The sequence below is a fragment of the Miniopterus natalensis genome, chromosome 6 (genome assembly GCF_054644295.1).
Source record: "Miniopterus natalensis isolate mMinNat1 chromosome 6, mMinNat1.hap1, whole genome shotgun sequence".
In the NCBI taxonomy this organism is placed as follows: domain Eukaryota; kingdom Metazoa; phylum Chordata; class Mammalia; order Chiroptera; family Miniopteridae; genus Miniopterus; species Miniopterus natalensis.
In genome coordinates, this window is record NC_142086.1 from 76,617,186 (window position 1) to 76,643,266 (window position 26,081).

Here is a 26,081-nt window from a genome sequence, read left to right on the forward strand (position 1 = left end):
ATAACGAAGGGTGGAAATTTGCTGTAAGCGTTCAGGTTTGATTTAGACATAGGTTAACATTGTTTGCCTATAATATATTTAACATTCTAAAGCTGTTTTCTGATTTTATCATATCTATTGTAAAACTAACAATTATTAATCACTCCCATTTTTCTATTAAAGCAGCTAGGACACAACAAAGCAGAGTACGGATATAGCTTAATATAGATGAGTGCTGGAAAATTGCAAAGCCTTTTTTCTTCAAGATAGTGGAAAATATTCTGTGTAGGCAAATTGTCAGTAAAAAGGAAATCTGGACCTACGAGGTAATCTCATATAAATATTAATATTCCTTACATGGCCAGTCCTTCTAGCATTTCATTTTTCAAATGCACTTTTTACAAACATGTAATATTATGGTCCATTACCAGCCACTAATGGAGGATTTTATGACTAACTTTTGCACCAAAAATGATTATTTGCTGTGTGAGGATAGATTTGCAAAACAAGATATGGTAGCATTTAAATGGCCACTTATTTTTAGTAGAAGACTGCCCTAAAACTTAGATTGTCATCTCATGGCTTCATTAGCTGCAGCCCCAGATGAGCATCTCTTGTACTTAAGGAGCATAAGGGAGGCCAATTTGATTGAAAGAGGCTGTTTCTTGTCATTAGGAAATTTGGGGATGGAAAATAATAACTTCTGTAATAAATATATGGTTTCAAATCATAGTTTCAACCTTGGTTTGAAATCCAAGGTAATTAGCAATTTATTTCTTACAGGAACCAAGAAGGCACCAGATTTTTCTACTGTATGTTTTTTCTTTAGTTTGGTTTGGTTTGGTGTTTTTAGAGAGAGAGAATAGTAGTATGTATGATTTTTAAGAGGTCAAACTGAGCAAAATGAATTATTGCATTTATGGTGTGACTATTGTGGGAAGTATTCCTTAGCCCATTTCTTCCTTTCAACCCATGACATTGTTATTTTAACACATTTTCACACATCAAAATTTCTAGAAAAATACCTAAAGGTCTCATCTTATAACAACATTATAATTCTTTTTATCTTATTTTTCTTTGATTTGTTGACTGTCTGGACCCATTAGAGCTATTTTAAAATTGTCTTCCCCTATTGGTGTTGCTACACAGTCCATTGCCAACGTTGATACCTGACAATAACGATGATATAAACAATGATTCAGTGAAACATAGAATTTACATTTATATTTTAAATAGTGCTAGGAAATTCCATTCTTAGTCTAGCATTCACACACTGAAATGGAAGGTGATAATGAATAAGGTTTTTTTTTAACTTCTAGTATTGACCCATACTTACTTTGAGTGTTCATTTTATAACTCATCTCCACTGAAACTCTTTCATACATCGTTTTCATCTTGCTCAAGATACAAATGAGGAGGGTAAAGGAAACATTTGTTAAATAAAATAAAAGTGACCTCCTGAAGCCACATTGCTAGGTTATGTCTATGCCGAGAAGCAAGCCTAGGTTTGCTGATTTGCACATGTGCTTTGCACGACTCCTTTAAGGAAGTTAATGTTTTAAGACAACTGACCTTAGTACATGGTTTACATCTTTACTTGTCAACACAAAGTATAATTCACACTCTTATGGTGTTTACATAAAACTTACAAAATATAAATGCTAATATGACACCCAATGTGTGAAGCTTAATCACAAATAGTAATATAATGTGGCAAAAATTCATTAAATTGCTAATTCTGTCAATATAAATATTTCTGTGACTAGGATTCTTTTTACCTTAAGGAAGCCACATAATACTGGCAGTTAATGAAAGGGGAAGCCAATCAATGGTAAGATGCTTTCAAATTTTTAAAAAATTAAGTGTATTGGGGTGACATTGGTCAATATGATCATATAGGTTTCAGATGTGGGTTTCTATGTTACAAGATCTGTATATTGCACTGTGTGCCCACCACCCAAAGTCAAATCTTTTAAATTTTTGAAACGAATTCAGCAATATGCAATATATTCAGCAGCATTATTAACAAGTTTCATTTGCATCACCAGGATGGGATACTGCTTTCTTTGACTGAACATGTGCTAAAATACAAAAGCGTAAATAAGGTCGTATGAGTTAGGAGAATATTAGAAATGTAGGCCAAACAGAAAACTTTCTACGTGATGGAAGAAAAAAATAACTTAACTTAGATATTTTTCTAAAACAGATGAGCCCTAAAGAAAGATTACAAAAGCATTATTGTATGATCTTTGGGATAAGGCTGGGACTTGTGGAATCTAAGAAGCTCCCCGTACACACACAGCAACAGGCTCTCACTCTTCCTTCCTGGTCTTGGCATCGCTTCCTTCATTGCCTGAAATATTTACCTGACATTTATCAGCCTTGGAGATCACATTCTCCAGGAACCCTCCCCACACTCCTCAAGACTGTGGTAAACACTCACCAGCGTATTCCTTAGCATCCCTTACTTTGCCCAACCTTTGTCACAATATGATTAGCAGATGTTACGGTGACTGCCCGTTTAGCCGGTGTTCTCCTCGGCTGGACTCTGAACTCCACGAGGAAAGGAGCAGGATGTCCCATTACTTAGCCCAGGGTTTCACACGTAGCAAGTGATGGGCTCTGACTGCGGAAGGGATAGCAAATTAACTAAGCCCCGTGCAATTATTTACAGGTTATACACACGAGATGTCTTTTCAGGCTCTTTACAACTCCTTATTTCACCCATATTACAGATGCGAAAGCTGAGGCTCACCAAGGCTAAGAGGCAAGAGGCCACACACCATAAATGGCAGAATGAAGAAATCAGGCCTATTCTCTCTCCTCGATTTTTCTTCATTCAACAGTTTCACGCTGAACATCCTTTATTTGCCAGACGGATAAATAGGTTAAGACCTCCTGAAGCTCTCTGCCTAGTCAGAGAAATAGACTATAAACAGTAATTATAATACAGTGTGATAAGAGCTTTGACTGAACAATGTACTCTTGTGTGGAGAGATTTCACAGAAGGAATAAAGACTGTGTATATTTATTTGCCTTATTTTTAAATTTTATTTTTAATATTATTTTAGCACCATTTTATGTCTGAATGGTTAGTATAGAACCACTCTAATTCAGAAAAAGGTAGACAGATCTATGCAAATAAATGAAAGTTCAAATATTGCCATGTAGTTTCTCTGCTAAATAGTTTTCATTGTTGTTCATATTATACATTAATTAGAATATCAGACAAAAGTCTATATAAGATGTAATCCGTGTTAGTTTTAAAACACTTGCTTAGGAAAACCGTTATCATTGTCAGTTATATAACAGAATCCTGAGATAATTCTCAAGAGATAATGACAGTAAGCCAACTAACAGGATTAGATGAGTGGAGGAGCCAGGGTAGGAGTGCAATATGGCCTGAAGACGGTTTAGGGTGAGTCGGGAACTCAAAAGACTGTTCTAGGAAGCAGCTTGTGCCTGAGTGTGGATCCAAAGTACATCTGCTTTTTTTTTTTTTTTTAAGTCTTTTAAAGGAAAATTAGTTGACTGGATTAAAAGATTCATTTCACTTTTCTTAGTGTTTGAACTATGCTTCAGAGGAAAATAGTGATATTTCATAATGGCAATTAAAACATTTTACTGATTGAATGAAAAGTAGGTAACTGTCAATATATAGCATGTCTGTGTGCATTACTCGCTAATCGCCAAGCCGTTTAAAATGAAAAGCTGGTAAAAAAACAGGCCAGGAACATACCAGTTTCTCAAAGGAATTTCCATGAGGAAAGGGGCCTTGCCTTATGAGTTGTTGGTGTAAGAGCTCCTAGTCGAAAGGTTTCAACCAAGATGAGATGACTCTCTCAACTGAGAACTTTATTTTATAATTTAAAAATAGAATAAACAAAGCGAAATGTAAAGAGACCTAAACCAAATTGTGGATAAAATGAAGCTTTGCTTTAAAAGCTAGTTTCAGAAACCCAAGAGTAGTCAGGAATCAGCGAGTAAGAGCAAGGAAACCCGCTGAGTGTTTAAAAGTAATTCCTGTGCAAATTGCCACTTATATAAATAGTCATGAGGATGTCGAGTACAGCACGGGAATGCAGTCAGTAACATTGTAATAACCATATAGGTCAAGATGGGTACTAGGCTTATCGGGGTGATCACTTCCTGTGTCTAATCACTGTGCTGCGTACCTGAAATTGATATGATATTGTATGTCAACAGTAACTGAAACAAATTTGTTAAAGGAAACACCCCGAACGGCCCCACAGTTTGTCCTCGATGCTCTAGCCAGTCGGCTGAGCACTGAGCAAGTTTCAAAACTCCTGGTCTAGGACTCCTTTCGGGACATCATGTTTAAATGATACATATTTACGCAAGTCATTCTCTTGGCAATGCATTATGAAAATATTACCCACACATTTAATAAATAGAATGCCTGCTTCCTACTGAAGCAGCCTAACCAGTGCAAATGGGTAGAAGCCAAGAAGGGGGCAGTCACCCTGTCCAAGCATCTAAAGAATCCGCATTCAACACATTCCAGGAGCACCTCCCCCGCTGGCCACTTTGCTCGGCCAGTGGTTACCCACTTCAAACCATGCTGTGCAAAAATTAATGGGAGGGGAAAAAAAGAAATCATTTTCGGGAATTGTCAAAGTTGCTCCATCCACACTGGTAACCCTTTCCCTTGTAATCAGGAAAAAGAAAGTCAGTCATGTACCCAAAAGTTTCTGGTAAAGGAAGTAGAGAGCTATGCAGAGATAAACACAGCAGTCCACGTAGAATTTGCTAAATAATGTTTCCTTCTAGGCACTCTTTATAATTATTTGGTTAAATCTCCATCTGACCACCTTCAATTGAATGCTTTTATTTCCCAATGATAAGAATGGAAGAGGAGTTGTTTCACTGTAGATTAAGGCTACCCCACCTCTGGTTTAGTAACGCGAATGGCATCATAGACAAAAAACCCTGCCGCTAGGAGTGTTCGCAGACCATCCGATTGCTACATACAAATCAAGCATGTCAGGAAACTCACCCTACCCTTAATGGCTAGACACAGGAAATAAGCAAAGTGGGCTAATTATACTATGTCAGTAGTTTTTGCTACTATGTAGATACTTATGGATACCCATCAAAGGACATAAAAACTTCATGTATGTAAATCACTTGCTCACAGTTCCTTTACTTTCTATCAATGCCATCTATGTTTTTCTTAGTAAAGTCACAAAACTTATGCAAAATTTTAAAAGCTAAAAATTAACCCCTTATAACTAAAATTTCTACTGTACCAAGGCAAGATAATTATAGTGAGGTCTAGTAATTATCTGTGTTTAGCATGATTTTACTGTAAATTATGTTGTTTTATGTATTAACACCTATCTTAAAACATATTTGATCACTTTTCCAGCAGAGAGGCATCATGCTTCAATTTTTTTAAAAACAATTTTCATTTTCTACCTTCATATTCTAAGGGAATCCTAATTTAACATCTACTTTTCATTATGGTCATATGTTAACTTGAGGTCAAAATCCTGCTTTTAATAGTCCCTCTCTTTTCTAAATTAGAGATGTAGGAGTATGGAAGAGTGTGTTTGCGTTAGAACAAACCCTAGGAATATTTTGGTCTTGCTTTTAAGATCAACCATTTATGTAAATATTTTATAAAATATTCTAAAATAAATGGCTGTAATCTTTGCTTGTCATGTTTTTTATTGAAAGTGATTTTTTTACTAAAGCTACTTGACTCAGATTTTTAAGGCAGTTCATTCTAGTCCACATTTCATATGAAAAATGGTTAATAAGACAGGTTATTTTTATGGGACCAAAAGCTAGAAATAAACTTATCTCAAAATAGCTGTATTTCTTTGTCATTCTGCCAAGTGGAAAAGGTTTTCCCTGCATGGTGTTTTTCTAATACTAAAGCTATGTAATTTTGGTTTGTTTGTGTATGCGTGTTTATATATTTCAAACTTTTGGCATTTGTGATCATCATTAATAAGTAGGATAAATTAACTCTTAAGTGTCTTGCCTTTCCTAATTATCTACAGAAGATATAAGTTACAGGTCAAGGCTTCCATTGAAAATTTATCTATTTCTTTTGTTCAGTTGAGGGGCACCAAGAAATAGGAGAGAATATATCAGCATCATTCTGAATAACATTTTGGTGTTGAAACCATGTGGCCTGTTGGTCTATTATGTCCCCAGTGTACCACCCTAGGTGACACATATTCCTTACCATTCCTACCTACAGTCGTATCTTGCTATTTTTACTTGATTTTCTACCCACAAATACCGTGTGTGTGCCTGGGGGGGGGGGGGGCGGGGGTAGTGGGGGACATGATGACTGAAAATTAATGTAGACAGAAGACTTACATTTAGGTAGAAGTAAAATGATAGTCATATTTTAAGTGTTCTAAATATCATACTTTGAACTTCAAAAAGTTATTGTACATGTTCAAAACTGAAAATTAAATATGAATATATATTTTTAAATATTAAGTGCTTTATCCTAAACCTATGCCTATTGAAAAATGCATGAAATATTACATGTAACTAGTTAGGGAAGAGTTACATTGAGTGGTGAACTTCACCCTGCACTCTGAGATTATGATATCTTTGATTGAACATTGTCTAACCTAAATTTATAATATAGAGAGTTTTAAAATCTCAGTAACTTTGATGCACTAGAAGGGTTTGCCCCTAATTTGACTATGGCTACCAATTAGTCATTGTTTTTGGTGTTTTTAAGTGACATTCTTATTTTAAAATTCTTTTAGAGAACACAGATGAATAGGTTTATAGGGATTTTGAGATGATTCTGAGCTTGTTGCCCATGCTAAATACTATGAGTTTATAACTTTGCAATACTTTAATATCATTTGTCAGAAAAGCAGTTTATTTTTATTTTTCTTAATGAAAGTTTTAAGAAGAGAATTCATAGTTAAAATGTTTAAATGCACCCACCACACTCTGTTCACTGCCTGAGAAACTACTTTTGTAAAAACTAACTTTACTATTTAAGAAATGGAAAATCAGAGGGGAGGATGGGGAAGGGGATAAAAAAAAGAAATGGAAAATTCCCTATTTTAAAGCAGTTAATTACAAGAAACATTTTTTTTTACCTAGCAGCTTTCATTTCATAACCCATAAATTAAGTTTAATGCGTACTAAAAAATAAAGCTTTACTTTGAATTATTAAAATTAACATAAGACCCCATATTTTTCAAGTTTCCCTGATTTTCAAGACTCTGGAGGTTTATTGTGAGACCACTTAATAAAATCTTAACATTTTTGGTGTTCTCATTTTCTGACTGGCTATTAACACCACAACACCATGCATCAAAATCAGAATGTCGTCCTTAAACTGAATCATTATATCTTCAAGATTGTTCACTAATATTTTTCTTTTTGTGTTGTTGTTTTCCAGTCTGTGTGAGTCTTTTGTTCTGAGGTGGGTCTCTTGTAGACAGCATTATTTGGTCTTGTTTTCTTATCCATTCAGCTACCCTATGTCTTTTTATTTGGACATTTAATCCATTTATGTTTAAGGTTATTATTGATAGGTACTTATCTATTGCCATTTTATTTCTTTATGCCTATGTTTCTCATTTTATTTCAACTTATTACAGCAGTCCCTTAAACGTTTCTTGCAATGCTGTTGTGGTGATTATAAACTTTTAGCCTTTTTTTTTCTGGAAATCTCTTTATTTCACCATCAATTTTGAATGATAGCCTTGCTGGATAGAGTAGTCTTGGTTTCAGCTCCTTGTTTTGCATTACCTTGAATACTTCATGCCATTCCCTTCTGGCCTGTAGAGTTTCTGATGAGAAATCAGCTGACAGCTTTATGAGAGTTCCTTTATACGTAACAGATTGCTTTTCTCTTGCTGCCTTTAAGATTCTCTCTTTGTCTTGAATTTTTGGCATTTTAATTACTATGTATCTGGGCGTGGGCTTCTTTGGGTTTTTCTTGCTTGGAACTCCCTGTGACTCCTGAATTTGTGTGACTTCTTTCTTGACCTGGTTAGGGAAGTTTTCTGCCATTATTCCTTCAGATAGGTCTCTAACCTTTGCTTATTTTTGACCTCTTCTGGCAATCCTATTATGTGAATATTCTTACGTTTCATGTTGTCCCACAGCTCTCTTAAACTATCCTGTTTTTTAATTGTTTTTTTTTTTCTTTTTGGTTCTCTGAGTGATTTTTTTCTACCCTGTCTTCTAATTTGCTGATCCGATCCTCATCTTCCCCTAATCTGCTGTTCATTCCTTCCAATGTCTGTTTTATTTCTACTATGTCATTCTAAATTTCCTTCATAGTTTCTACATCTTTTTCATGCTGTTGAGCATCTTTTTGATCAGTATTCTGAACTCTATATCTGATAGGTTGCTTATATCCATTTCATTTAGCTCTTCTTCTGGAGAATTCTTTTGTCCTTTCATTTGGGGCTTGTTTTTTTGTCTCCCGATTTTGGCTGCCTGTTTGGATTTGTTTCTATGTATTAGGTATATCTACTAGGACTCCCAGTCTTTTGGATGGTCTCTGGTGCAGGCCAATGTCAGATACAGTTTGTGACTGGCCTTGAGTACCTTATCTGAAGTTTTCCACACTCCACAGCTTCTGGTTTCCTCTGCTGGGGCTGGGTGTGTTGGACAGGACCAAGATGTGCACCAAGGTCTACTTTTCCAAGCCCTGGATTCAGAAGCAAATAAGGCAAAGACTCAAAGCACCCAGAGGCTGTAAATTCAGTCTCTTTAGGAGCCTCAGGCTGTAGAAACTCCACAAGGTGGGGCCAGAGGTTTTCCAGCAGGGTGGGGCAATTGCTTCCCCCACAGGCAAAATCTGCTTGAAAGGTAAATGTCTGCCTGAGAAAGATTCCTCTGCGGTATGGGGGAAAGACTCAGCACTGGGTTCCAGATGGGTGCCCTCCAAGATCTATTTCCCCAGCCAGCCTCCCTAGATTCTCCTCACACTGCTCTAGTCCACTCTGCCCTCCCTCTGCTGGAGCTCAAGGTGAGCGGCTGCACACGAAATTATGTAGGCTCTTTAAGAGGGTGCCTGCAGTTCCGGCTGTCTCTCCCTGGCAGACAGATGTTATGTGGGCACCTTTCTCAGTTCTGGTGCTCTTGGCTGGGAAGCCCAGCCTGGGGTTTAGGACCCAGAGTCCTCAGTGGGAACCCCCAGAGCTGAGATATCCCTCTGGACCTTCAGCTGCTGCCCGCGGGAGCCCAGCCAGCCCTCTCACCCCTCCACAGTTCGTACCAGTCTCTGTGTGGTCTCCACTTTTCCTCCTTGGTTATGAGGTGCTCTCCAGCTCATCTTCAGTTACAGTTGATTATTTAGGATGGTTTTTCTATATTTTAGTTGTAATTCTAGTTTGGTCCTGGGAGAGTGTCAGAGTAGCTTCCACCTAATCCTCCTCCCTCTTGGATCTCAAGCATTATATTTCTTACAAACTAAGAAAAAGTAAGTACCACACATAAGAAAATATCAAATTTACCATACTTATTTTTGGGGGGCAGTTGACTCACACATGTGCAGGCATCACAACCTTATGCAGTGAAATCAGTTTATGTATGAGGCCTTTCAGCCTCATAAAAGATGTTGAATCTAGTTGGTAATACATTGTTTGCACCTCGGGTTCCAAAACAGATCGAATTAAGCTTATGAATCCAGCATTGGGAGAAAGGTAATTTAAAAAGCATTTTGAGTGTGTTTTGAAGAATGCATTGCTGCAAGGTGGCATAGCCATGTAAACAGGATGCCACCGACTTACGGAATGTACAAAAAAAGGGTGGCTGCTGTGCCAAATAAACATTCTTCAATTAACGCTTCACAATATGTAGTGTGAACGCTCATAGTCTGTGTTTATCCATCCTGAGGCTGCTACTTTTAATGCCTCAAAAACTGTTGCCTGTATATATTCTCCTTCTGGTGAATCTTGTGGGGAAGATCTGATTACAGGCACACTTTCCCCTTGACTCTGACTAATAAACTAAACGAAAACCAAATGAATCCAAGATAAGAGGCCTCTTAGGATGAATTAAGTCATGTCCTATAAATAGAGGTTAGAGAGGGCTACCAGGAGACTAATGGCATAATAAACTCTTTGTATTTGATCATATAATACTTATTTTGAATTCCAAAAATAGGACTCGTATATGAAAAGTTTCCTTATCAAGGATGTTGATGGGGAAAAGGTGATTTCATTTTATTATAAGGTTTTGAATAGGCATGTTGACACCCATTATCTATTTGTAGGGAACTGATGGGTTTTCAAAATAAAATACTGTACTACCTGCTCTGTTCCTTTTGCTACTGAAAGATTTACTCACAATGTTTTATCTGTGCAATGCTTACCTTTTAAAAAAATACACATTCTTTTTCATTCGCTCCATTTACTTAAATAAAATAGACCCTTAATTTTGAATAGGTGTGAATAGCTTTATGTGTAATTCTTCAAAAAGGCTGATGTTTAAATAACTACACTTGATCCTGGAACAACATAGGTTTGACTGAAAGGGGTTCTCTCATATGTGGGTTTTTTTTTTCAATAAATACAGTTGGCTTTCCACATTCATGGGTTTTGCATCTGCAGATTCAAACAAATGCTGATCAAAACCCAGTATTTTTGATCCGTGATTGGGAATTTGAGGATGTGGAGGGCCGACTGTGTGCTTCGTTCCACATCATGTTATATAAGGGACTTGAGCACACACAGATTTTGGTATCCACTGGGGCCCTGGAACCAATCCTCTTGCAGATACCAAGGGATGACAGTAGTTAAATTTTGGGAGAGTTAAAAGTTATATGATGTGGATTTTCAACTGCGTGGGGTTTAGTGATCTTACTCCTCACGTTGTTAACTACATCATGTTTCTGTTCTTTATATTCATTATATACTTATACATATTCTGAGGAAAAGAATGCTTGAATTGTGAATATTGTCAAGAATATTCACATTTCTTGGAGCAGCCAAATTTTATAACATATCAGCAGTGTACGGACTCACTAGGTGATTATGCTGTAGTAGAAGGGCATATTTCCTTCATGTTTCATTAATTAATCTGTTTCAGTAATCTTTTTTTCTCTTGTTTATCCCTTGAACTTTTTTTCTTTGCTTATGTTAAATTCAGTTTTGTAGGCTTATTTAGAATGCCAGTGTTCAAATAGTTGAGTAGTTCTTTGATGCTCAGATTTTAGCTCTTATTTGGTCCCACCTACATGATTTATTCCAGTTCAACATTATCTCATTGCCTGTTAGGTGGTAATAGCCAAGGTAGAGGTAGGTCCATTCTCTTGCAGGAGAAATAGGGATGGACTTGGCAGATAATCTGGTCAGTAAGTCTACATGAAGTGATGGCTCTTAGATGCTTACTGAATTCACAGGTTGTTCCAGCATAGCTGGTGCAGTGCTTTTTGGAATGTGGGCAGCTAGACTTCCTCTTGATGCCCGTGTTACCACTTTCATTATTGCTAACATTTTTTCCCCATTTATTATTTTCACTGGAGGAGAGATATCTTGTAATGTTAGTCTTGTGATATTTCCTTATATGTAGTGTATATGTACAATTACTTAAATCCTATGTGAATGAGATACATTCCTCAATAAAAATTTTTAAACTAGTATGTCCTTTCCTAATAATTTTTCTAGAAGTAAACTCTATTTAATACCAGGTAAGGCTAGTAGGTAATGGTCTCTTTGATATAGACTCTTAATCTAGAACTAAGTGATGTTCTCTGATAACCAGACCTCAAGGTATAAGGTTTTTTTTATTACCACAAAACATAATGTGACCTAAAGCTCCCAGTTGTCATTAAATTTATAAAATTCAATTCTTTGGCCACTTCCTTTTTATTCAGATTATCTTCCTTGAGAGCTGTGTTATTGCTGCACTTCAGAAGAACTTAAAGGTTTGCTTTTCTCCAGTCAAAGTAGAAAATGTAATGAAAAATCATGTAATGAAATTTGCATGTATAAGTAGGAAGAAGTGGGGTTACATTATTATTTAAAAACAAGGTCGAACATATTTTTAAAAATTGCTATAATAAATATAACTAACATTTATTAACAACGTTCACGCTAAACCATGACCATATAAAATTCAAATGAAGACAACTGTGGAAAATTAATAAAGTATTTTCTGAAGTCATTGCTGAAGTTTCAAAGGAAGAGGCAGTCACAAAATCACTGTTTAAAAGTTTGGTTGAAAGCCAACAGAAATTATAGGAATGGTAGCAAAATCATCCTGAATGTAGGTAGAAATAGAGGTACACTCAACTGGACAAGGGTAGTAGGATTGCTGTTATCCCATAACTTCATTTGTGGTTGGGAGGCAGACTAGGAGACATGGTTTTCAAATTATCGCAAATGCATCTGCTCAGTGGATGAGTAACTTGGGATATGGGGTTGTCTGGTAAATACCAATGGAAGCCAAGATATAAGCCAGTGTAACAGGAAAGCAAAGAATGTGAGAGTAACAAGTTTGAACCTCCTATGTTGTTAAATTCTCAAGCCCTCAGTAATTTCATCTTTTTTATTATGTACCATTGTCATTTCTCAAGAACAGACTGTTCTGTGTCTTTTCTTTCTTGTCTCCATATTTTTAAAAATTGTACCTAACACATTTTGTACTTCATCTCAAGGAAAACTTACAGGGTTTCTTTAAGTTCTAACTCATTATTTTTCACTATAGGGCAAACCATTCTGAAGGAAGGACACAACATTCCAGACATGTTTGAGATATACAAAACCTCTAAAGTACTTGGATCCTAAAGAATTACAGGCAAGGCCTAGAGATTTGTACTGAAAATTAGGGAGGTCAAATACTCTTTATTTAGAAATTCTAGCTCTATGATTTGTTCAAGACTGCCTTTTCGTGAGGAGTTTTGACTACAAGGAGTGAATGAATGAATAAGCATTTTTTATTAAACAAGCTTGACTCTGTTCTGGTGCTACTGTTCCTTTGTTTTTATAATATATGCGTCTAATTCATGCAATACACAACATGTTTTCCTTCTCTTTAAGAAATAACCCTTAGTGAAATACTTTCCCTTCTAAACAATGAAATTGTATTTAATTAACAGAGATCTATCTTTCCAAATACCCTGAAGGCTACCTGAACAGGGAATGAAGAGTAATCAGAATAGAAATATGCCTTCTATATCCCCAAACTATTTGTTACTTTTTAAAAAAATAATAAGTAAAAAAGAAAAGAAGCTATAAAGTTATCTAAGCTATGTGGGCATGTAGTACTACTTTAAAATGATAAAAGTTGGCTATCTGAAGTTTGCAGTCACAAGTCAGCTTCCTTTAAAACTGGTTGGGATTATTCAAGAATCTACCTGATGGATGCCCTCCTAGCCTAGGTAGAAAGTCCCCATTGCTATTGCCTTTAGGACGGAAGGATCAGCTCTCATGGAAGAAAACAGTAAATATTACATTTCCCTCATTCACCTCCTCTTCTTTCCCATAAGTAATAGATTTTTTTTTTTTTTTAGGGCCTGTGTGTAAGTAGTTACTTTAAAAATTAATATAAGATCATCTTTTCAAAGGAACGTAAAATGCCTTTCATATTTTTCATTGGTTTTGAAATCTAAATTTTTTTTGAAGGGACACGTGAATCGAGATGATGTTATTATAGTTTAGGAATTTTATTTATCTGATTCTTCAGCTCAGAATAATAGGGCCCCAGATCCTGAAAATTTTACTAGCTGTCTTTATTTCTTTTTATCCCACTAAACCTTATGAACATCAATCAAAGGAAGAAGTTTAGACTTTTTCCTTTGCTCTCTGCTCTGCTTCATGTCTTCAAAACCCAACAACTCTGACACCACATTCCAGATGCATAAAACCAAGTTTTAAAAATGGAAATCAATTGGATTTTTTTTCCATTTAACAAAATTTGCTTTAAAAATAGCAGGTAAAATAACCACAAGTCAATCTGTTACATGGAAATGTTATTTTACATTTATATAGAAGTTTTTGTTTCCATTGGGCTTAAAGTTGCAGAATTGATATTCCAGTCCAATGTGGTAGCTTCCTTGAAGTGTTAAGTATCCTGTCTGTAGTTGCAGAATGAACATGGCTTACGCAAAATTAGAACTTAGAGTTTCTAAGTTTCAGTATATTTTTTCATCTGCTTTTCTTTTATACATTAAATTCCCCAATTAGAAGCACTGTTTGCTTTTAAAATTAATTCAGACCTCTCAAAAACCCTTGTTCTATGAAACATTTGTGCTCACATTTTCTGTGATTCAAGGGCTTATTTTCCAAAGGTTAAGAATGTTAGAAATGTGAATGAAATAGAAATACAAATAAAACTTCCAAACTGGTCTATTTCTTGTTTTGATAAAATCCTTTTGGGAGCTTTGGTACAAACTTTGATGTTCCACCAGCTGACCTTATTTCTTGGAATAGACATAATGTTGTATCCCCAAATGTTCTTTTATCATGTAACTTGAGACAACCACATGGGAGAAAAATGGGATATTTTGTTGATATGTCCTTTGAACATTAAAGTACTCAATGACTACTCTCAAAGTTTACCAGATAAAGAAAAGCCTTATCTTTAGCTGATATTTCAGTTATATATTGTGTCATCAGATCAGAAATAGATGAGCAACAAAACAGTTGAATAATGAACCAGCTGAAAATGAGTGAATACATGCAACTTAAAAGCAGAAGCTTTAAAGATATCATATTAGATATTATAGTCCTAAGTTTTATATATTGTAAAATTCAAATAAAAATGGAAAACATCTCTAGGCCATCAATTATTCAGTTATGCCAAAGTTACTCAGCTGTTTTAAATCATTATAATGTTCCCACTTCTTCAATGTTATACAAAAGGGAATTCAAACAGGGAAAAAGACACATGGAGAAAAGTATTGGCTTCAACACCATTCATAAAATCCCCAAATTGGAACCCTTAGGGATTCTCAGCAGTTAGGAAACATTTAAGCAAATTATGGTACACTCCCAAGATGAAATTTTATACGGGTACTTAAATTATTAATTAGACAAAGTGTAGCATGCGATGAAGGCAGGAACATGAGCTTTGGGATTGGACAGACCTATGTTTCATTACTTCTGTCACTTCAGAAATGTTCAGACACAAAGGGATTCCTAGAAACAATCTTTGTGCCCTCTCAGAAGTTCTTTGTAGGATCTTCCTGACATGATGTGGCCTGCTTATACTGTTGGGCAGTGAGATCCAAATTCAAAAGTGTACTCTCAGAGAGGCCAGTTTAATTTTGAGAGGTGGTCTGACGAAACAGTTAAGAGAGAAACTTCAGAATCAGATAGGTCATGAGCATATTCTAGCCATTTACTGACTAGTATGGCATTTGAGTACCTTATGTAACTGTCTTTGGTGCTCAGATTACCTGTCAATAAATTGCAAATAATGATAAACACTCAACCTCGTGGAGTCATAGTGCTGATAAAATGATATGATGTATATCAGCACAGAACTAGAAAGTGATTGGGTGTTGAACATGGCAATTACGGTTTTACTGTTGTATGGTCATTATATTAATCAAAAACCCCCTCTCGAAAAGATTTCAGTTGTTCATTTTTGCCTAAATAATTAATTTCCAGCATAACATTAAAGACCCTCTAAGTCTGTGCTCCAATCCAACCTCCTCGGCATTTTTCCTAATAACTGTCCTTGTGCAGTCCGGCAGCTACCACTCTCTTCTGGTCATTTCCCAAATATTGTACCAAAGTTTGTGCCATTCCTCTCCCTCTGACCCCAAACTCAATGACTTTTTCTCTCTACCTTTGTTTCTTCTAACCGTCCTTCTGCTGCTTGAAGCCTCAACTCAGATGGAGCTTCTTGCTATACGCCCTCTTTATCGCACTCAATATAGCTCTCCCCTGTGTTTTCAGAGCACTTTGTATATAATAGTGTGCGTCATATTTTTCATGTATTATAATTATGTTTTTGTCTGACTCTTGTACACACATTACACTGTTTGAGGAAAGAGGCTATTTCTCTTCCCATTTTATTAATTCTTTTAGCAACTTGACCACTTGTACACAGTAGAAACTCATAAGTACATATGTGAAATTATATTTAAGAGTGACTGAAAGCTCTAGAAATAATAGGTCGCTCTTCTTGACAGGCCTGTGTCTTTTTAAGTGCCCACTTGAGTATCATTTTTCTAATTTTTTATATCAGAATTTTTGTTTGTATGAGGTTGGATCTAAAAAAGCAGCCTGATTACTTTCTCTTGGTATTTCATTTTGAATGTATATGATCAAGATCCAAGCCTGGATAAAGAAGTGACTGGACTTGCCAGAGTTTGAGGAAGAAAACTCACCAAAGTTTAAAACTACAAAGGTCAGAGTAGACTTTCAAAAATCTTTATTCCTGGTCAGATGCAGTGATGAACTTAAACTTTAAAGACAAATCTATTAGTATTTTGCTAGTCACTGTAAGATCCAGTTCTCTTTTATAAGAAATAGAGAAGAAATTATTTAAATATTAAATATTCTTCTTTAAATAGAAAAGAGACAAATTGGCTCATATGTAATCCTAAAATGGAAGCATTATTTGATTTAGGAGTGCTCTGGAATAAGCTAAGAACCTTGTCCTGTTTTATGGGAGCTCTCTCTGTTTCACCCCCATGTTTCTTTTCAACCCCACGTTCCTGCCCCCTCATGCTCATCCTTACGCAACAAAATTGGATTTTTCACCCCTCCCTGAATGTATATTTTTATTACTTTTTACTTTGCCAACTTCCAAGCCACTTTTAAATATGTAAAATTCTACTATTTCCCCATGGAGACTGATGATATTCATGTACCATTACAAATGAAATATGCATATAAGCAAACAACTAATATAAATAAATGCTGCCTTAATAATTAAAAAATCAATTATTAGGATTTAAAAGCCTATATTAAGGAACAATTAAACATAATTGTTTAAGCTAGTTTATTGGAAATTATACCGGGTGGAGCAAAAATGTAACGCACTTAATACATTTTAAAATTTATGTTGTGGCTTTCTTAACACCGAGCCCAAAGAAATCAAAGCTGTTATTATCACAAAAGTTCATATGTAATAGGCTTAAAAAATGATTTGGAATACTGATGAAATGTTATGTCTTGTTAGTATTTAAAAAGAGTCAAGCTAATATTAATGGACTAATCATTTAGTATAATAAGAGCAAAGTACATTCACAAATAGATATGGAATATTTGCCCATTTTAGACCATTTTTTTCTCAGTCTACCAGCTGAAAGCTAGATGAGAAACCATTTTTAGTTCTTGAAGGGAGAGAGTTGGCATACATTTTTAGAATTTAAAAAATTCTAAATCCATATCAGATGACACCAATATGGCATTTCCCTATAAAGTTTTCATTGCCTATGTTGCATAAAATACATATTAAGTGTTTATAACGAAAAGGCCAAAGAAATTGTGAGAAAAGGCAACGGATAAAAGGTTCATCGAACTTTGATAAAAACTAAGTTTAAGAAAGGAACTGACAGTTCTATTGCCCTGAAATTCTTAAAGGTAATCCTCATGGTAGAGAACATTTTATTATTTATTAAAATACATTTCTAACTGCTCAAGACTGTTTTTCCATAGCCTGTGTACCCAGTGACTGACACACACAAATCAGTCAGTATTTACCAAGTGAGTGAACTTAGCCACCTTTATGCGGGTTTAATATCTAAAGGGGAATTGCAACTTACTAGTATGTGATCACTGTCTGCCCTCCAGTATAAACTGAAAGTGTACTTTGATCCAGTGTGATAGAAATAGCCACGCATGTAATAAGATGGCTAAAGAATGAAAATAACCTATTTACTTGTACATTGATTTAACTAAAAAAGGAAAAACAAAGTCTATTTGCGATTTGCTTGTGAATTCATTTTCCCAAGGTGTGCATCTTTTTGATGTATTTAGCGAAGGTAATGATGCATTTGAAGCGGTATGGTGTGTGTAATTAAAATGCCAAGAATACATTTGCTTTCTGGGTTTTTAGTGGCTTTGTCTAATTTTTAGGGGAGGCTCTTTACGCCAAGGATTGGCTGTGTGGGTTTTTGTTCTGCTGAGCCTTAACTTGTGCCCTGTGTGTCGTTAGATGCTTCTAGGGCAGAGCAAAAGTGGCTGCTGCTCCTGGGTTTCTTTTCTTCTAGTGCCAGGCCTACCTCCCTGCACGGCTGCATGTGGAACATTCTTGATCTGAGTTTGTTTCTCCCAGGACTCTGGCTCCTTGGGGATTTGCCTGCCTAGCTGGAGGGACATATTCCAGCCTGCTTTCTTTCGGATAATATTTCTCTTCCATTTTATCTAAATAGAGGATTATACTGGCTAAACATGATTAAATTTGAGATATGAGTAGGTACATTTCTGGTATCTGGTTTCCTCACAGGTTCTTATGGTCCCCTGGTGTTTCTGCATGTAACGTAGTGTTTTAATGTAACCATCTTTAAATAGCTACCACTCCTTGGAAAAAGTTTTTGAAGAAACCTTAGCAAGTTGTTTGAAAGAAACAACCATTTCAGTGCTTAATTCAATTAGCAACTCATAAAGTCTATACTGATGATGCAAATAGCCTTTATAAGCATTAATTTCATGAAATGAACATTTTGTAAAAGTGAACGTGGAGTTTGTAGTTCTTTGGGCAAATCTTAGCTGTCAGTTGAATTTACTTAAAGAGCTTTTCTGGTCACCTTTGAACCTCAATGATTTCTCCAGATGCACAGAAATGAACAATGTAAAAATCTTGCTGTTTCAGCAGAACCGATTCCAGCTGGCTGGGAACTGGATCTGCAAGTCATTGGTTACAGCTGTGTTTCGATTTATATGTGATGGTTGAAAAAATAAATTACCCGATTAGATGGCTAGAAAGAGGACTCTTTGTTTAGCCCTTGTGTGGGGACTGAAAGTGTTTATGGTGCTGTTTTCTACACAGTCTTTGCAAAGTAAGCTGGACAAATAGATTTATTCAATGCTCCTAAGAAATGTTGCATATTCAGCTTTAATTCTTTGCTAAAGAAACTATTTTTTAAAATAACGCTGTCATCTAGCAAATGTTTTAAAGGTCTAGCATTTAAGAGAAGCAGTAGGCTTTCTGTCCTACTGAGCATTGCATTTAGTAATCGAAGAGCCATTTTCTTTTGTTTAATGTGTACTTTAAAACATGTCTTTGTCAGGCATAGGAATGGAAATATGTTTCTCTTAAATTCAAAGCTTCATAACAGCAAAGTATCCGAACCAAAATTCCAATTTAACCATCTTCCTTAATGGGTTATGGCTAGTGGCACATAAGAGAAAATGAATTAATTATATTCTAAATAAAGAGGTATAATCAAGCATTATTTCAAAAAAAAAATTAAAAATGGCATGCCTGTGGGCCACTGAGCCTAAGAGGGTTTTGAATTTGTGAATATTTCCTTTGTTATCTAAGCAAAGTTTACAGATAGAGTGGCAGGAGCATGTAGCTTTTCAGGTTAGTGAAAGTCAAAATGCTAGTCACTTTGGAGGTTTAACTACAGTATCTTACAAAACTCCCAAGAGGACTAATATACTCCTGTATCCTTGTAAGATGGCTTCTGTTTTTGTTTTTGTTTTAAATTATTTCCCAAACTAGCTTAAATGGAACTCTTCAGTTTCTTTTCTAAGTTATAAAGCTGTCAGGACCAGTGGATTGTTTGCAGCTCAAACAGTTCCGTTAAGGCATTTAAAAAAATGAGTAAGGTGGCTCTGGAAAAGAAAGCTAGAGTGATGTGCTTTCATTTTTTTCCTCAAACACTGATTTTCTAAATGAATTCAATGTTTTTTGAAAGTTGTTTTTCTAATGCTTTGCCAAGATTTGAAAATGGACAGAATTCTTGAGTGAACTTGAAAATGGGGCCGAACACTTGACCAGGCATTGCGACGTCCACCAAGCTCCATAGCAGTTCAGTGAGGGGAATGCCCAGAAATGTATCACTGTGTTTCCCATTGAAACAGACAAGTCTTTATCCCTCCCTTTCTTGAGCTCAGATATGTATTATGGAATTTGGGTGATGCAGAATAAATAACCATAATGTATCCAAAAGGAAACAAAGGTGGGATTGATCTGTCTTGAGCTGGCAGGCAGTTTTGCTGCGTCAGGCTATTTCCTGGATCAATGAAATTATACCCTTCAACCCTTAACAGATCAATACAATTGATTGGAAGGCATGAGAACAAAGCATGAGGATGCAGGATACACTTGAACCTTCACTGTTCAGAAATATTTAAATGATGTTGATAACCCTTAGAAGCATTTTCCTCGACTCCCATAAGATGGAAGCTTCTTCACCCCACCTTGAAAACCTATGTAATAAAGTCTGAGACTATGCTGTAGAGGCATTCTTCATGAAAGAATGTTTTCAAAAGTTAAACTTGTCTCATCATATTTGTACTTCTAGGAGTGTATTGATCAGTTCTTCTCCTTAGTGCATGTGCCATAACAGTGTATACACATTTTTCCAACTCTTAGAAAATGACTCTAAAATGAAAATACAGGGTGGAGCAAAAGTAGGTTTACATTTGTGAGTATGTGAATCATGGAGTTTATTCTTGTATTATTATTTATTATTTATTGTATTGTTTTCCATATGAATAACTGTAAACCTCATTTTGCCTCACCCTGTATATTATATATTGTTTCAAATAAATGAAAATTTAAATATAAGTAGGGTAATCCATAGAAGATATCTAATATAATATTTTAATATTACTATATTATGCAGCTAATATGAAATTATACGTTTCAATTATTAGGTGAGATAGCCCAGGGACATAGAAGGATGATGTAGGCCAGCTGGCATGGCTCAGTGGCTGAGCATCAACCTATGAACCAGGAGGCCACAGTTTGATTCCCAGTCAGGGCACATGCCCGGCTTGCGGGCTCCATCCCCAGTCGGGGGCGTGCAGGAGGCAGCGGATCGATGACTCTCATCATTGATGTTTCTCTCTCTCTCCCTCTCTCTTCCTGTCTCTGTGGGGGAAAAAACACAAAGGTAAGAAAAAGACAAAATAGAGGATATAGCATTAGTCTTTGTGGGATAAATACTGCAGGTCAGTACTATGAGGATTAAATGAGACAGTCCTGTATGTAAATACTGTAACCAGTATGTAGCAATGACCAACATGTGTTTCCAATTTTATTCCCGTTCATTGTACAAAATTTTATAACTGAATTAGGCTTTGATTAACCTAGTTATTCCTCCTAATTTTAAAATAACTAAGTTTCTAAGAGTTAAATACATCCAAGACCATAAACTAGAACCAAGTGGCACTAGAACCAGTTTCCTGACTCCTAGATAGGCTCCCTTCCCACTTCCCAACTTTCTTTGTGTTGTTTATAAAATGTAAGGAAAATAGTACCCTTCTATATTTATGTTAGCTGAAACAAATTATTATTGCTCCTTTGCCATAATATTCAAGCTCTAAATGAGGCAGTAATTTTGAAGTCATTTGCTATCATTTAAACCTTTCCACTCTGTCCCGTCTTAAAAAGCCAAGATGAATTATTTTCTCTCACCTGTTAGGAAGCACACCAACACAGCAGAAACATTCCTTTATTACCAGTACATAAAAAGTCCTGATAACTTTTGACAAATACTTTTCCACATTTAAATATAATTTGATACTATTTTGTGTCTTCTGAACTGCCCCTCATACCTTGCCTTTTTCCTGAAAGAGAAACACTCCACCAGCATCCTCAAAACCCATTTGTTGCGCATGGCTGTCCAACAGTGGCTATTATTGTCGCTGTCCCCCCAAGACCTCCCTCAAGTTCATGTTGTTGCTTTAATTACCCCTGTCACAGACTGGCTCTCTTCAGTCTCATCTCCCTGGTGTGACTTTGAATGCAGTCCCCTTGTGGATATTGATGACAGGCTGGATTGGCAAGTGGATTTTGAACTTGGGAAATGCAGAGGAAGACAGGAGGGAGGAGGTGGGAGAAACAGAGAAAGGTTGCTAGAGAGAGTTACAATCATATCCATTTCCTAATTAGGAGAAAGAACATTAGATTTGACATGCCAGAATCTAAAGCGTTATACCTGAAAGAAAGAGAAATCTGTGATATTATTTTTCCATGTTAATGAGAATGCTCTGCCCTGATTTCTCAGAAGAGAAAGAGAAAAAACTAGTTCCAGGTTGACACATAAACCTTTTGCATCCCAGACAAAAAGTTGTCTGAGTTAAACACTGACTGAATCTTTTAGTCCAAATACCAAAATTCTAGAAGAAAATATGGGTCAGGTATTTTTCCTCACTAAAAACCAGCTATATCTTTCATCATAAAATTTTTAAAGTACTAAATCATATACATTTATATTTTACTTCATTTTTATTTTGTTTAAGGTAATTAGTTCCAGAATCTGATTGGTAACTCAAAATTATCTTAACAAGTTCTACACATACACACACACACACACACCACCAACACCGCCAACACCACCACCACCACACACCTGTTTTTTTTCTCAGTGTTGTATTTAATAGAAAATTCCCAACAGATCATCCTAATTCATCAGTATCTGATTTTTATCTCCCCTGCCCTTTAATTATTATTTAATTTTTTAAAAAGAAAACAATTTAACTATAGTTGTTGCCGCTCTTAACTGCTATTCCTTCCTTATATTGATAAGATTTTTGAAAAGTGCTCTTCCTCTCAATTTTTGCTACTTTCACTACTATCACACCCCTTTACTGAAAACAGAAATATATGATATGTGTTGTTTGACACTATAAAGATCATGACACTCACTTCTGGAAAGGACAGGCACATAAGAACCTCTCAGATTTATCCGGAGACTTTAGGTTGAGTATTTTTGTGTGTGTCTTCTGATGTTTGTTTTAGCTACCTTAAAGTTAATTTCTGTGTACCACACCCCCTTAAGTAGCCTTGTATATTTCAAAACTGTTAGTAAATAAAACCACTAGATCCTCTGCAGTCAAATGGAATTCTCTTTTTTTTTAGATCTTCAAATAAATCAATGTAGATTCATTCTCTTAAAATAGACTGGAATGAATGTATGGGGACCCAATGATCAGTATGCTATAAACTTTTCACAAGGACAGTTTAAGTCAGCGCTGTCCAATAAACTTCATGCAAGATTGGAAATGTTTTATAGCTGCGTTGTCCAAAATGGTAACCACCAGCCATCTGTCCTATTATACATGTTTTATGTCTAGGACAACAGAGGAACTAAATTTTTACTTCTTTTTTTTTGTTTTTTGATCAATGAATGAAGATTTTTTTATTGAATTTATTGGGGTGACTTTGGTTAATAAAATTATATGTTTCGGGTGTACAATTCTATCATACATCATCTATATATGGCATTGTTCATTCACCATCCCAAGCAGAGTCTCCTTTCATCACCATTTTCCCTCCTTCTGCCTCCCCCACCCCCCTTTCCCTCTGGTAATCACCATACTGTGGTCTGTGTCTAAGAGGGTTTTTTTTATTTAATTTTAATTTTAATAGCTACCTGTTGCTTGCTGTACCTTATTGGAGAGTGTAGTATAAGTAAAACAAAGAAAATATTCTTCAAGTAATAAAAGATGTTTCTTCTGCACAGCTCTGTGTTCTGAGTCAGTGTGGACGGTAGGTCATTTCTGTCCTTCCTGACCCTAAACCAGTTTTTTAATGCGATTCCCATAATAAAACTGACTTCAGATGGTCTATATAAGAAATAAAAAAATCCTTGCCTTAGCACTAAGGTCTAAGGCAGGCTGTAGTAAAGTATTTCAGAGTAGTTATTGCTTCCTTTAACTCAGTATATCATGTGATACACATTCAGATATTTCTTACTTATTTTTTTTTTAAGTTAACAGAACAAAATTCAAATAACATACCAACAGTTGATCTAGCAGGACCATACCTGTGTTATATTGCTTAAATTAAATATAAAACAGAGAGAAATGTTTGCTTTTTAAAAACGTTAACCATAATCAGCGCCTCATTGAGGGATGTTTTAGTATTGATGATTTGACATTTAGAATCAGAAGAGACCTTAAACCCATATTTATGACAGTGGTAATTGAACTGATTGATTACAACATCTTCTTTCAAATAATATTGATTATGCAAGCAGTCCACAGAGCTAAGATATCAGTAGGCAGTTTGCTGTAAGCGCGTGTTCAATTATTAAAATAGTCGACATTTTATGCCTGATAGCCATAGTGAGGTCATGACATTAATTTATCCAGAGAATTGTGGGCAACTGTCTAGAAAAAAAAGATAGCATAAAGGACACAGATGCTGGAAAGCTTAGAAAACAAAACAACAAGATGAATCTCCGAGCAGAGAGACTTGCAGAGATGACCAGCAGATTCAGAAGGGGAACAGGAGGAGAGGAGGAATCTCCCTGTTACCGACATGTGTCTAAAGCTATGCTGTGCGGCACTGATTCCAGTTCGAGTTTCTCATTGAATTCTGAACTTGAACACTGTTGCAGTGTCTGGCTTCTGCACCCTAATTCCCCCTTTTACTTGTGGCTGCATGCTCGGCAGCCCTTTGCTCTTGACTCTGATCTTCCTGCCCCCTCTTCTTTCCCCTCCCTCTCCCCATTTCTGCTTCCCTAGCTCCCTCTGCTCCCCCCCCGCCCCCCCCCCCCCCCCCCCCCCCCCGCTTTTCTCCCTCCCCTGGGGGCATGTCCATAATCCCGTGTTTCCTCCGGCGCCCACTTCTTTTGTGTGCTGTCCTTTGGTCTGGCACTCGAGATTCTCCCTCTTCCTCCCCTTTCTTCCCCTTTCAAATCAGGAGCCTGGAGGAGCTGGTTTGAGAGCAGGCGTCGCCCGCAGTTGCTCCTTGCTCCTTCCAGGCTGAGTGGTGCTTGCTCTGGAGCCTCTGCGCAGGGTTGCCCTGCACACTGGCTGCCACAGTCTGCTGCCAGCTGCTGCCTCAGTGGGCCCTGCGGCGCCGCAGTGCATGCCAGGCTCTGCCTGTGTGAGGGAACTGGAATCTCAGCATCGCCGGGCAGCCCTCGAGTGGCCTTGGGAGCTGCCGGACCCACTGCCCTTTGTGTGAGTGTCCCGTGTGCTGCAGTCACCGGGGGCTGGCTGGCTGCTGGGTGATTCAGGAATAGTGCTCCCGTGGAAAGGAAAGGTGGGCAGTTTTCCACATTCTGCCATTCAAGGGAGCCACTGAAGAACAAAGGGACTGGAGAGATACCCATGGACTGCCTTTTGTGTTGGGAAACACGGTAGCACAAACATGACTGTGTTCAGCCAAATGTTTCATTTCCTTTCGTAACAATGCATGTAGATTGTTTTCACATATGTACACAAATCCATATTTTATGGAAGCACATATTCAATCTTTAATATGCGTGGCCTGTGCATATTTCTTAATCTCAAAGACCAACACGTGGCTATTTGCTATTATTTTTTAAAGTTCTTAAATCAAAAAAATTTAAAAAATATACTTATACCCTGTTGGTTGATTTCATTCCAGCAACTTAAGATTTCAACACAGTTTAAATCATATTGACGAGTCCGATGCTGGCGGCACTTATAATTCTTGTGACATGAGAGCATGGCTAATAAGACTATTAAGCAATTATTTTTATTAAAATCGTAGTTTCTTTCATTATTAAATAGAAGTGATTAATGTATAGAGATCAGTCTCACTCTTGGGTCTCAGGCAGTTTGGGGGCTTCATATAGAAGTGAAAGGACCCCTTTTGCACTTTCGTCACCCGAGGGGGTGGGGAAGGAGGCATGGAATGAAGTCTCGGACTGGGAAAGGAGGCTGGCGAGTTTCACGTGTGCGCCTGGCTGCCTGCTCCCCGAGGTGGTGGATCCAGGAGGAGACTGCGCCCAGCCCGTTTCCACAGCTGCATTTGGAGCTCTGACTTATTGACTGGGGGGAAAGGGGTGGGGACCAGAGTGTGAGGGGAGGGTAGGACCAACTGACGACTGGCTCATGGAAGCGCAAGATATTTTCTTCCGGAAAGATGTCCAACAACTGAGACATAGCCACAGAGCAAGTAGAAAGGTGGAAAAATAAGAAGCCTGGAAGAAATGAAGGCATTTCTGATGAGAGCTCGGGGCTTTTGCTTTTCACTCGTTTGCTTTCTTTCCGTTTTCTTTCTTTTTTCTTTTTTCTTTTTTT

General features: G+C 36.7%; 1 long non-coding RNA gene across 6 annotated transcripts in view; it reads left to right on the top strand.

Moving 5' to 3' along the window:
• The window catches only part of LOC148092953 (uncharacterized), a 305,626-nt gene that overhangs the window by 253,922 nt on the left and 25,623 nt on the right, over positions 1 to 26,081 (top strand). Inside the window, exon 4 of one of the 6 annotated variants that reach the window (XR_015714690.1) lies at positions 2,715 to 2,851. The exons of the other annotated variants lie outside the window; for them this stretch is intronic. This is a non-coding gene — a long non-coding RNA (uncharacterized LOC148092953). Of the gene's footprint in view, positions 1 to 2,714; positions 2,852 to 26,081 lie in introns of those variants that run through there. 6 annotated transcript variants of the gene reach the window in all.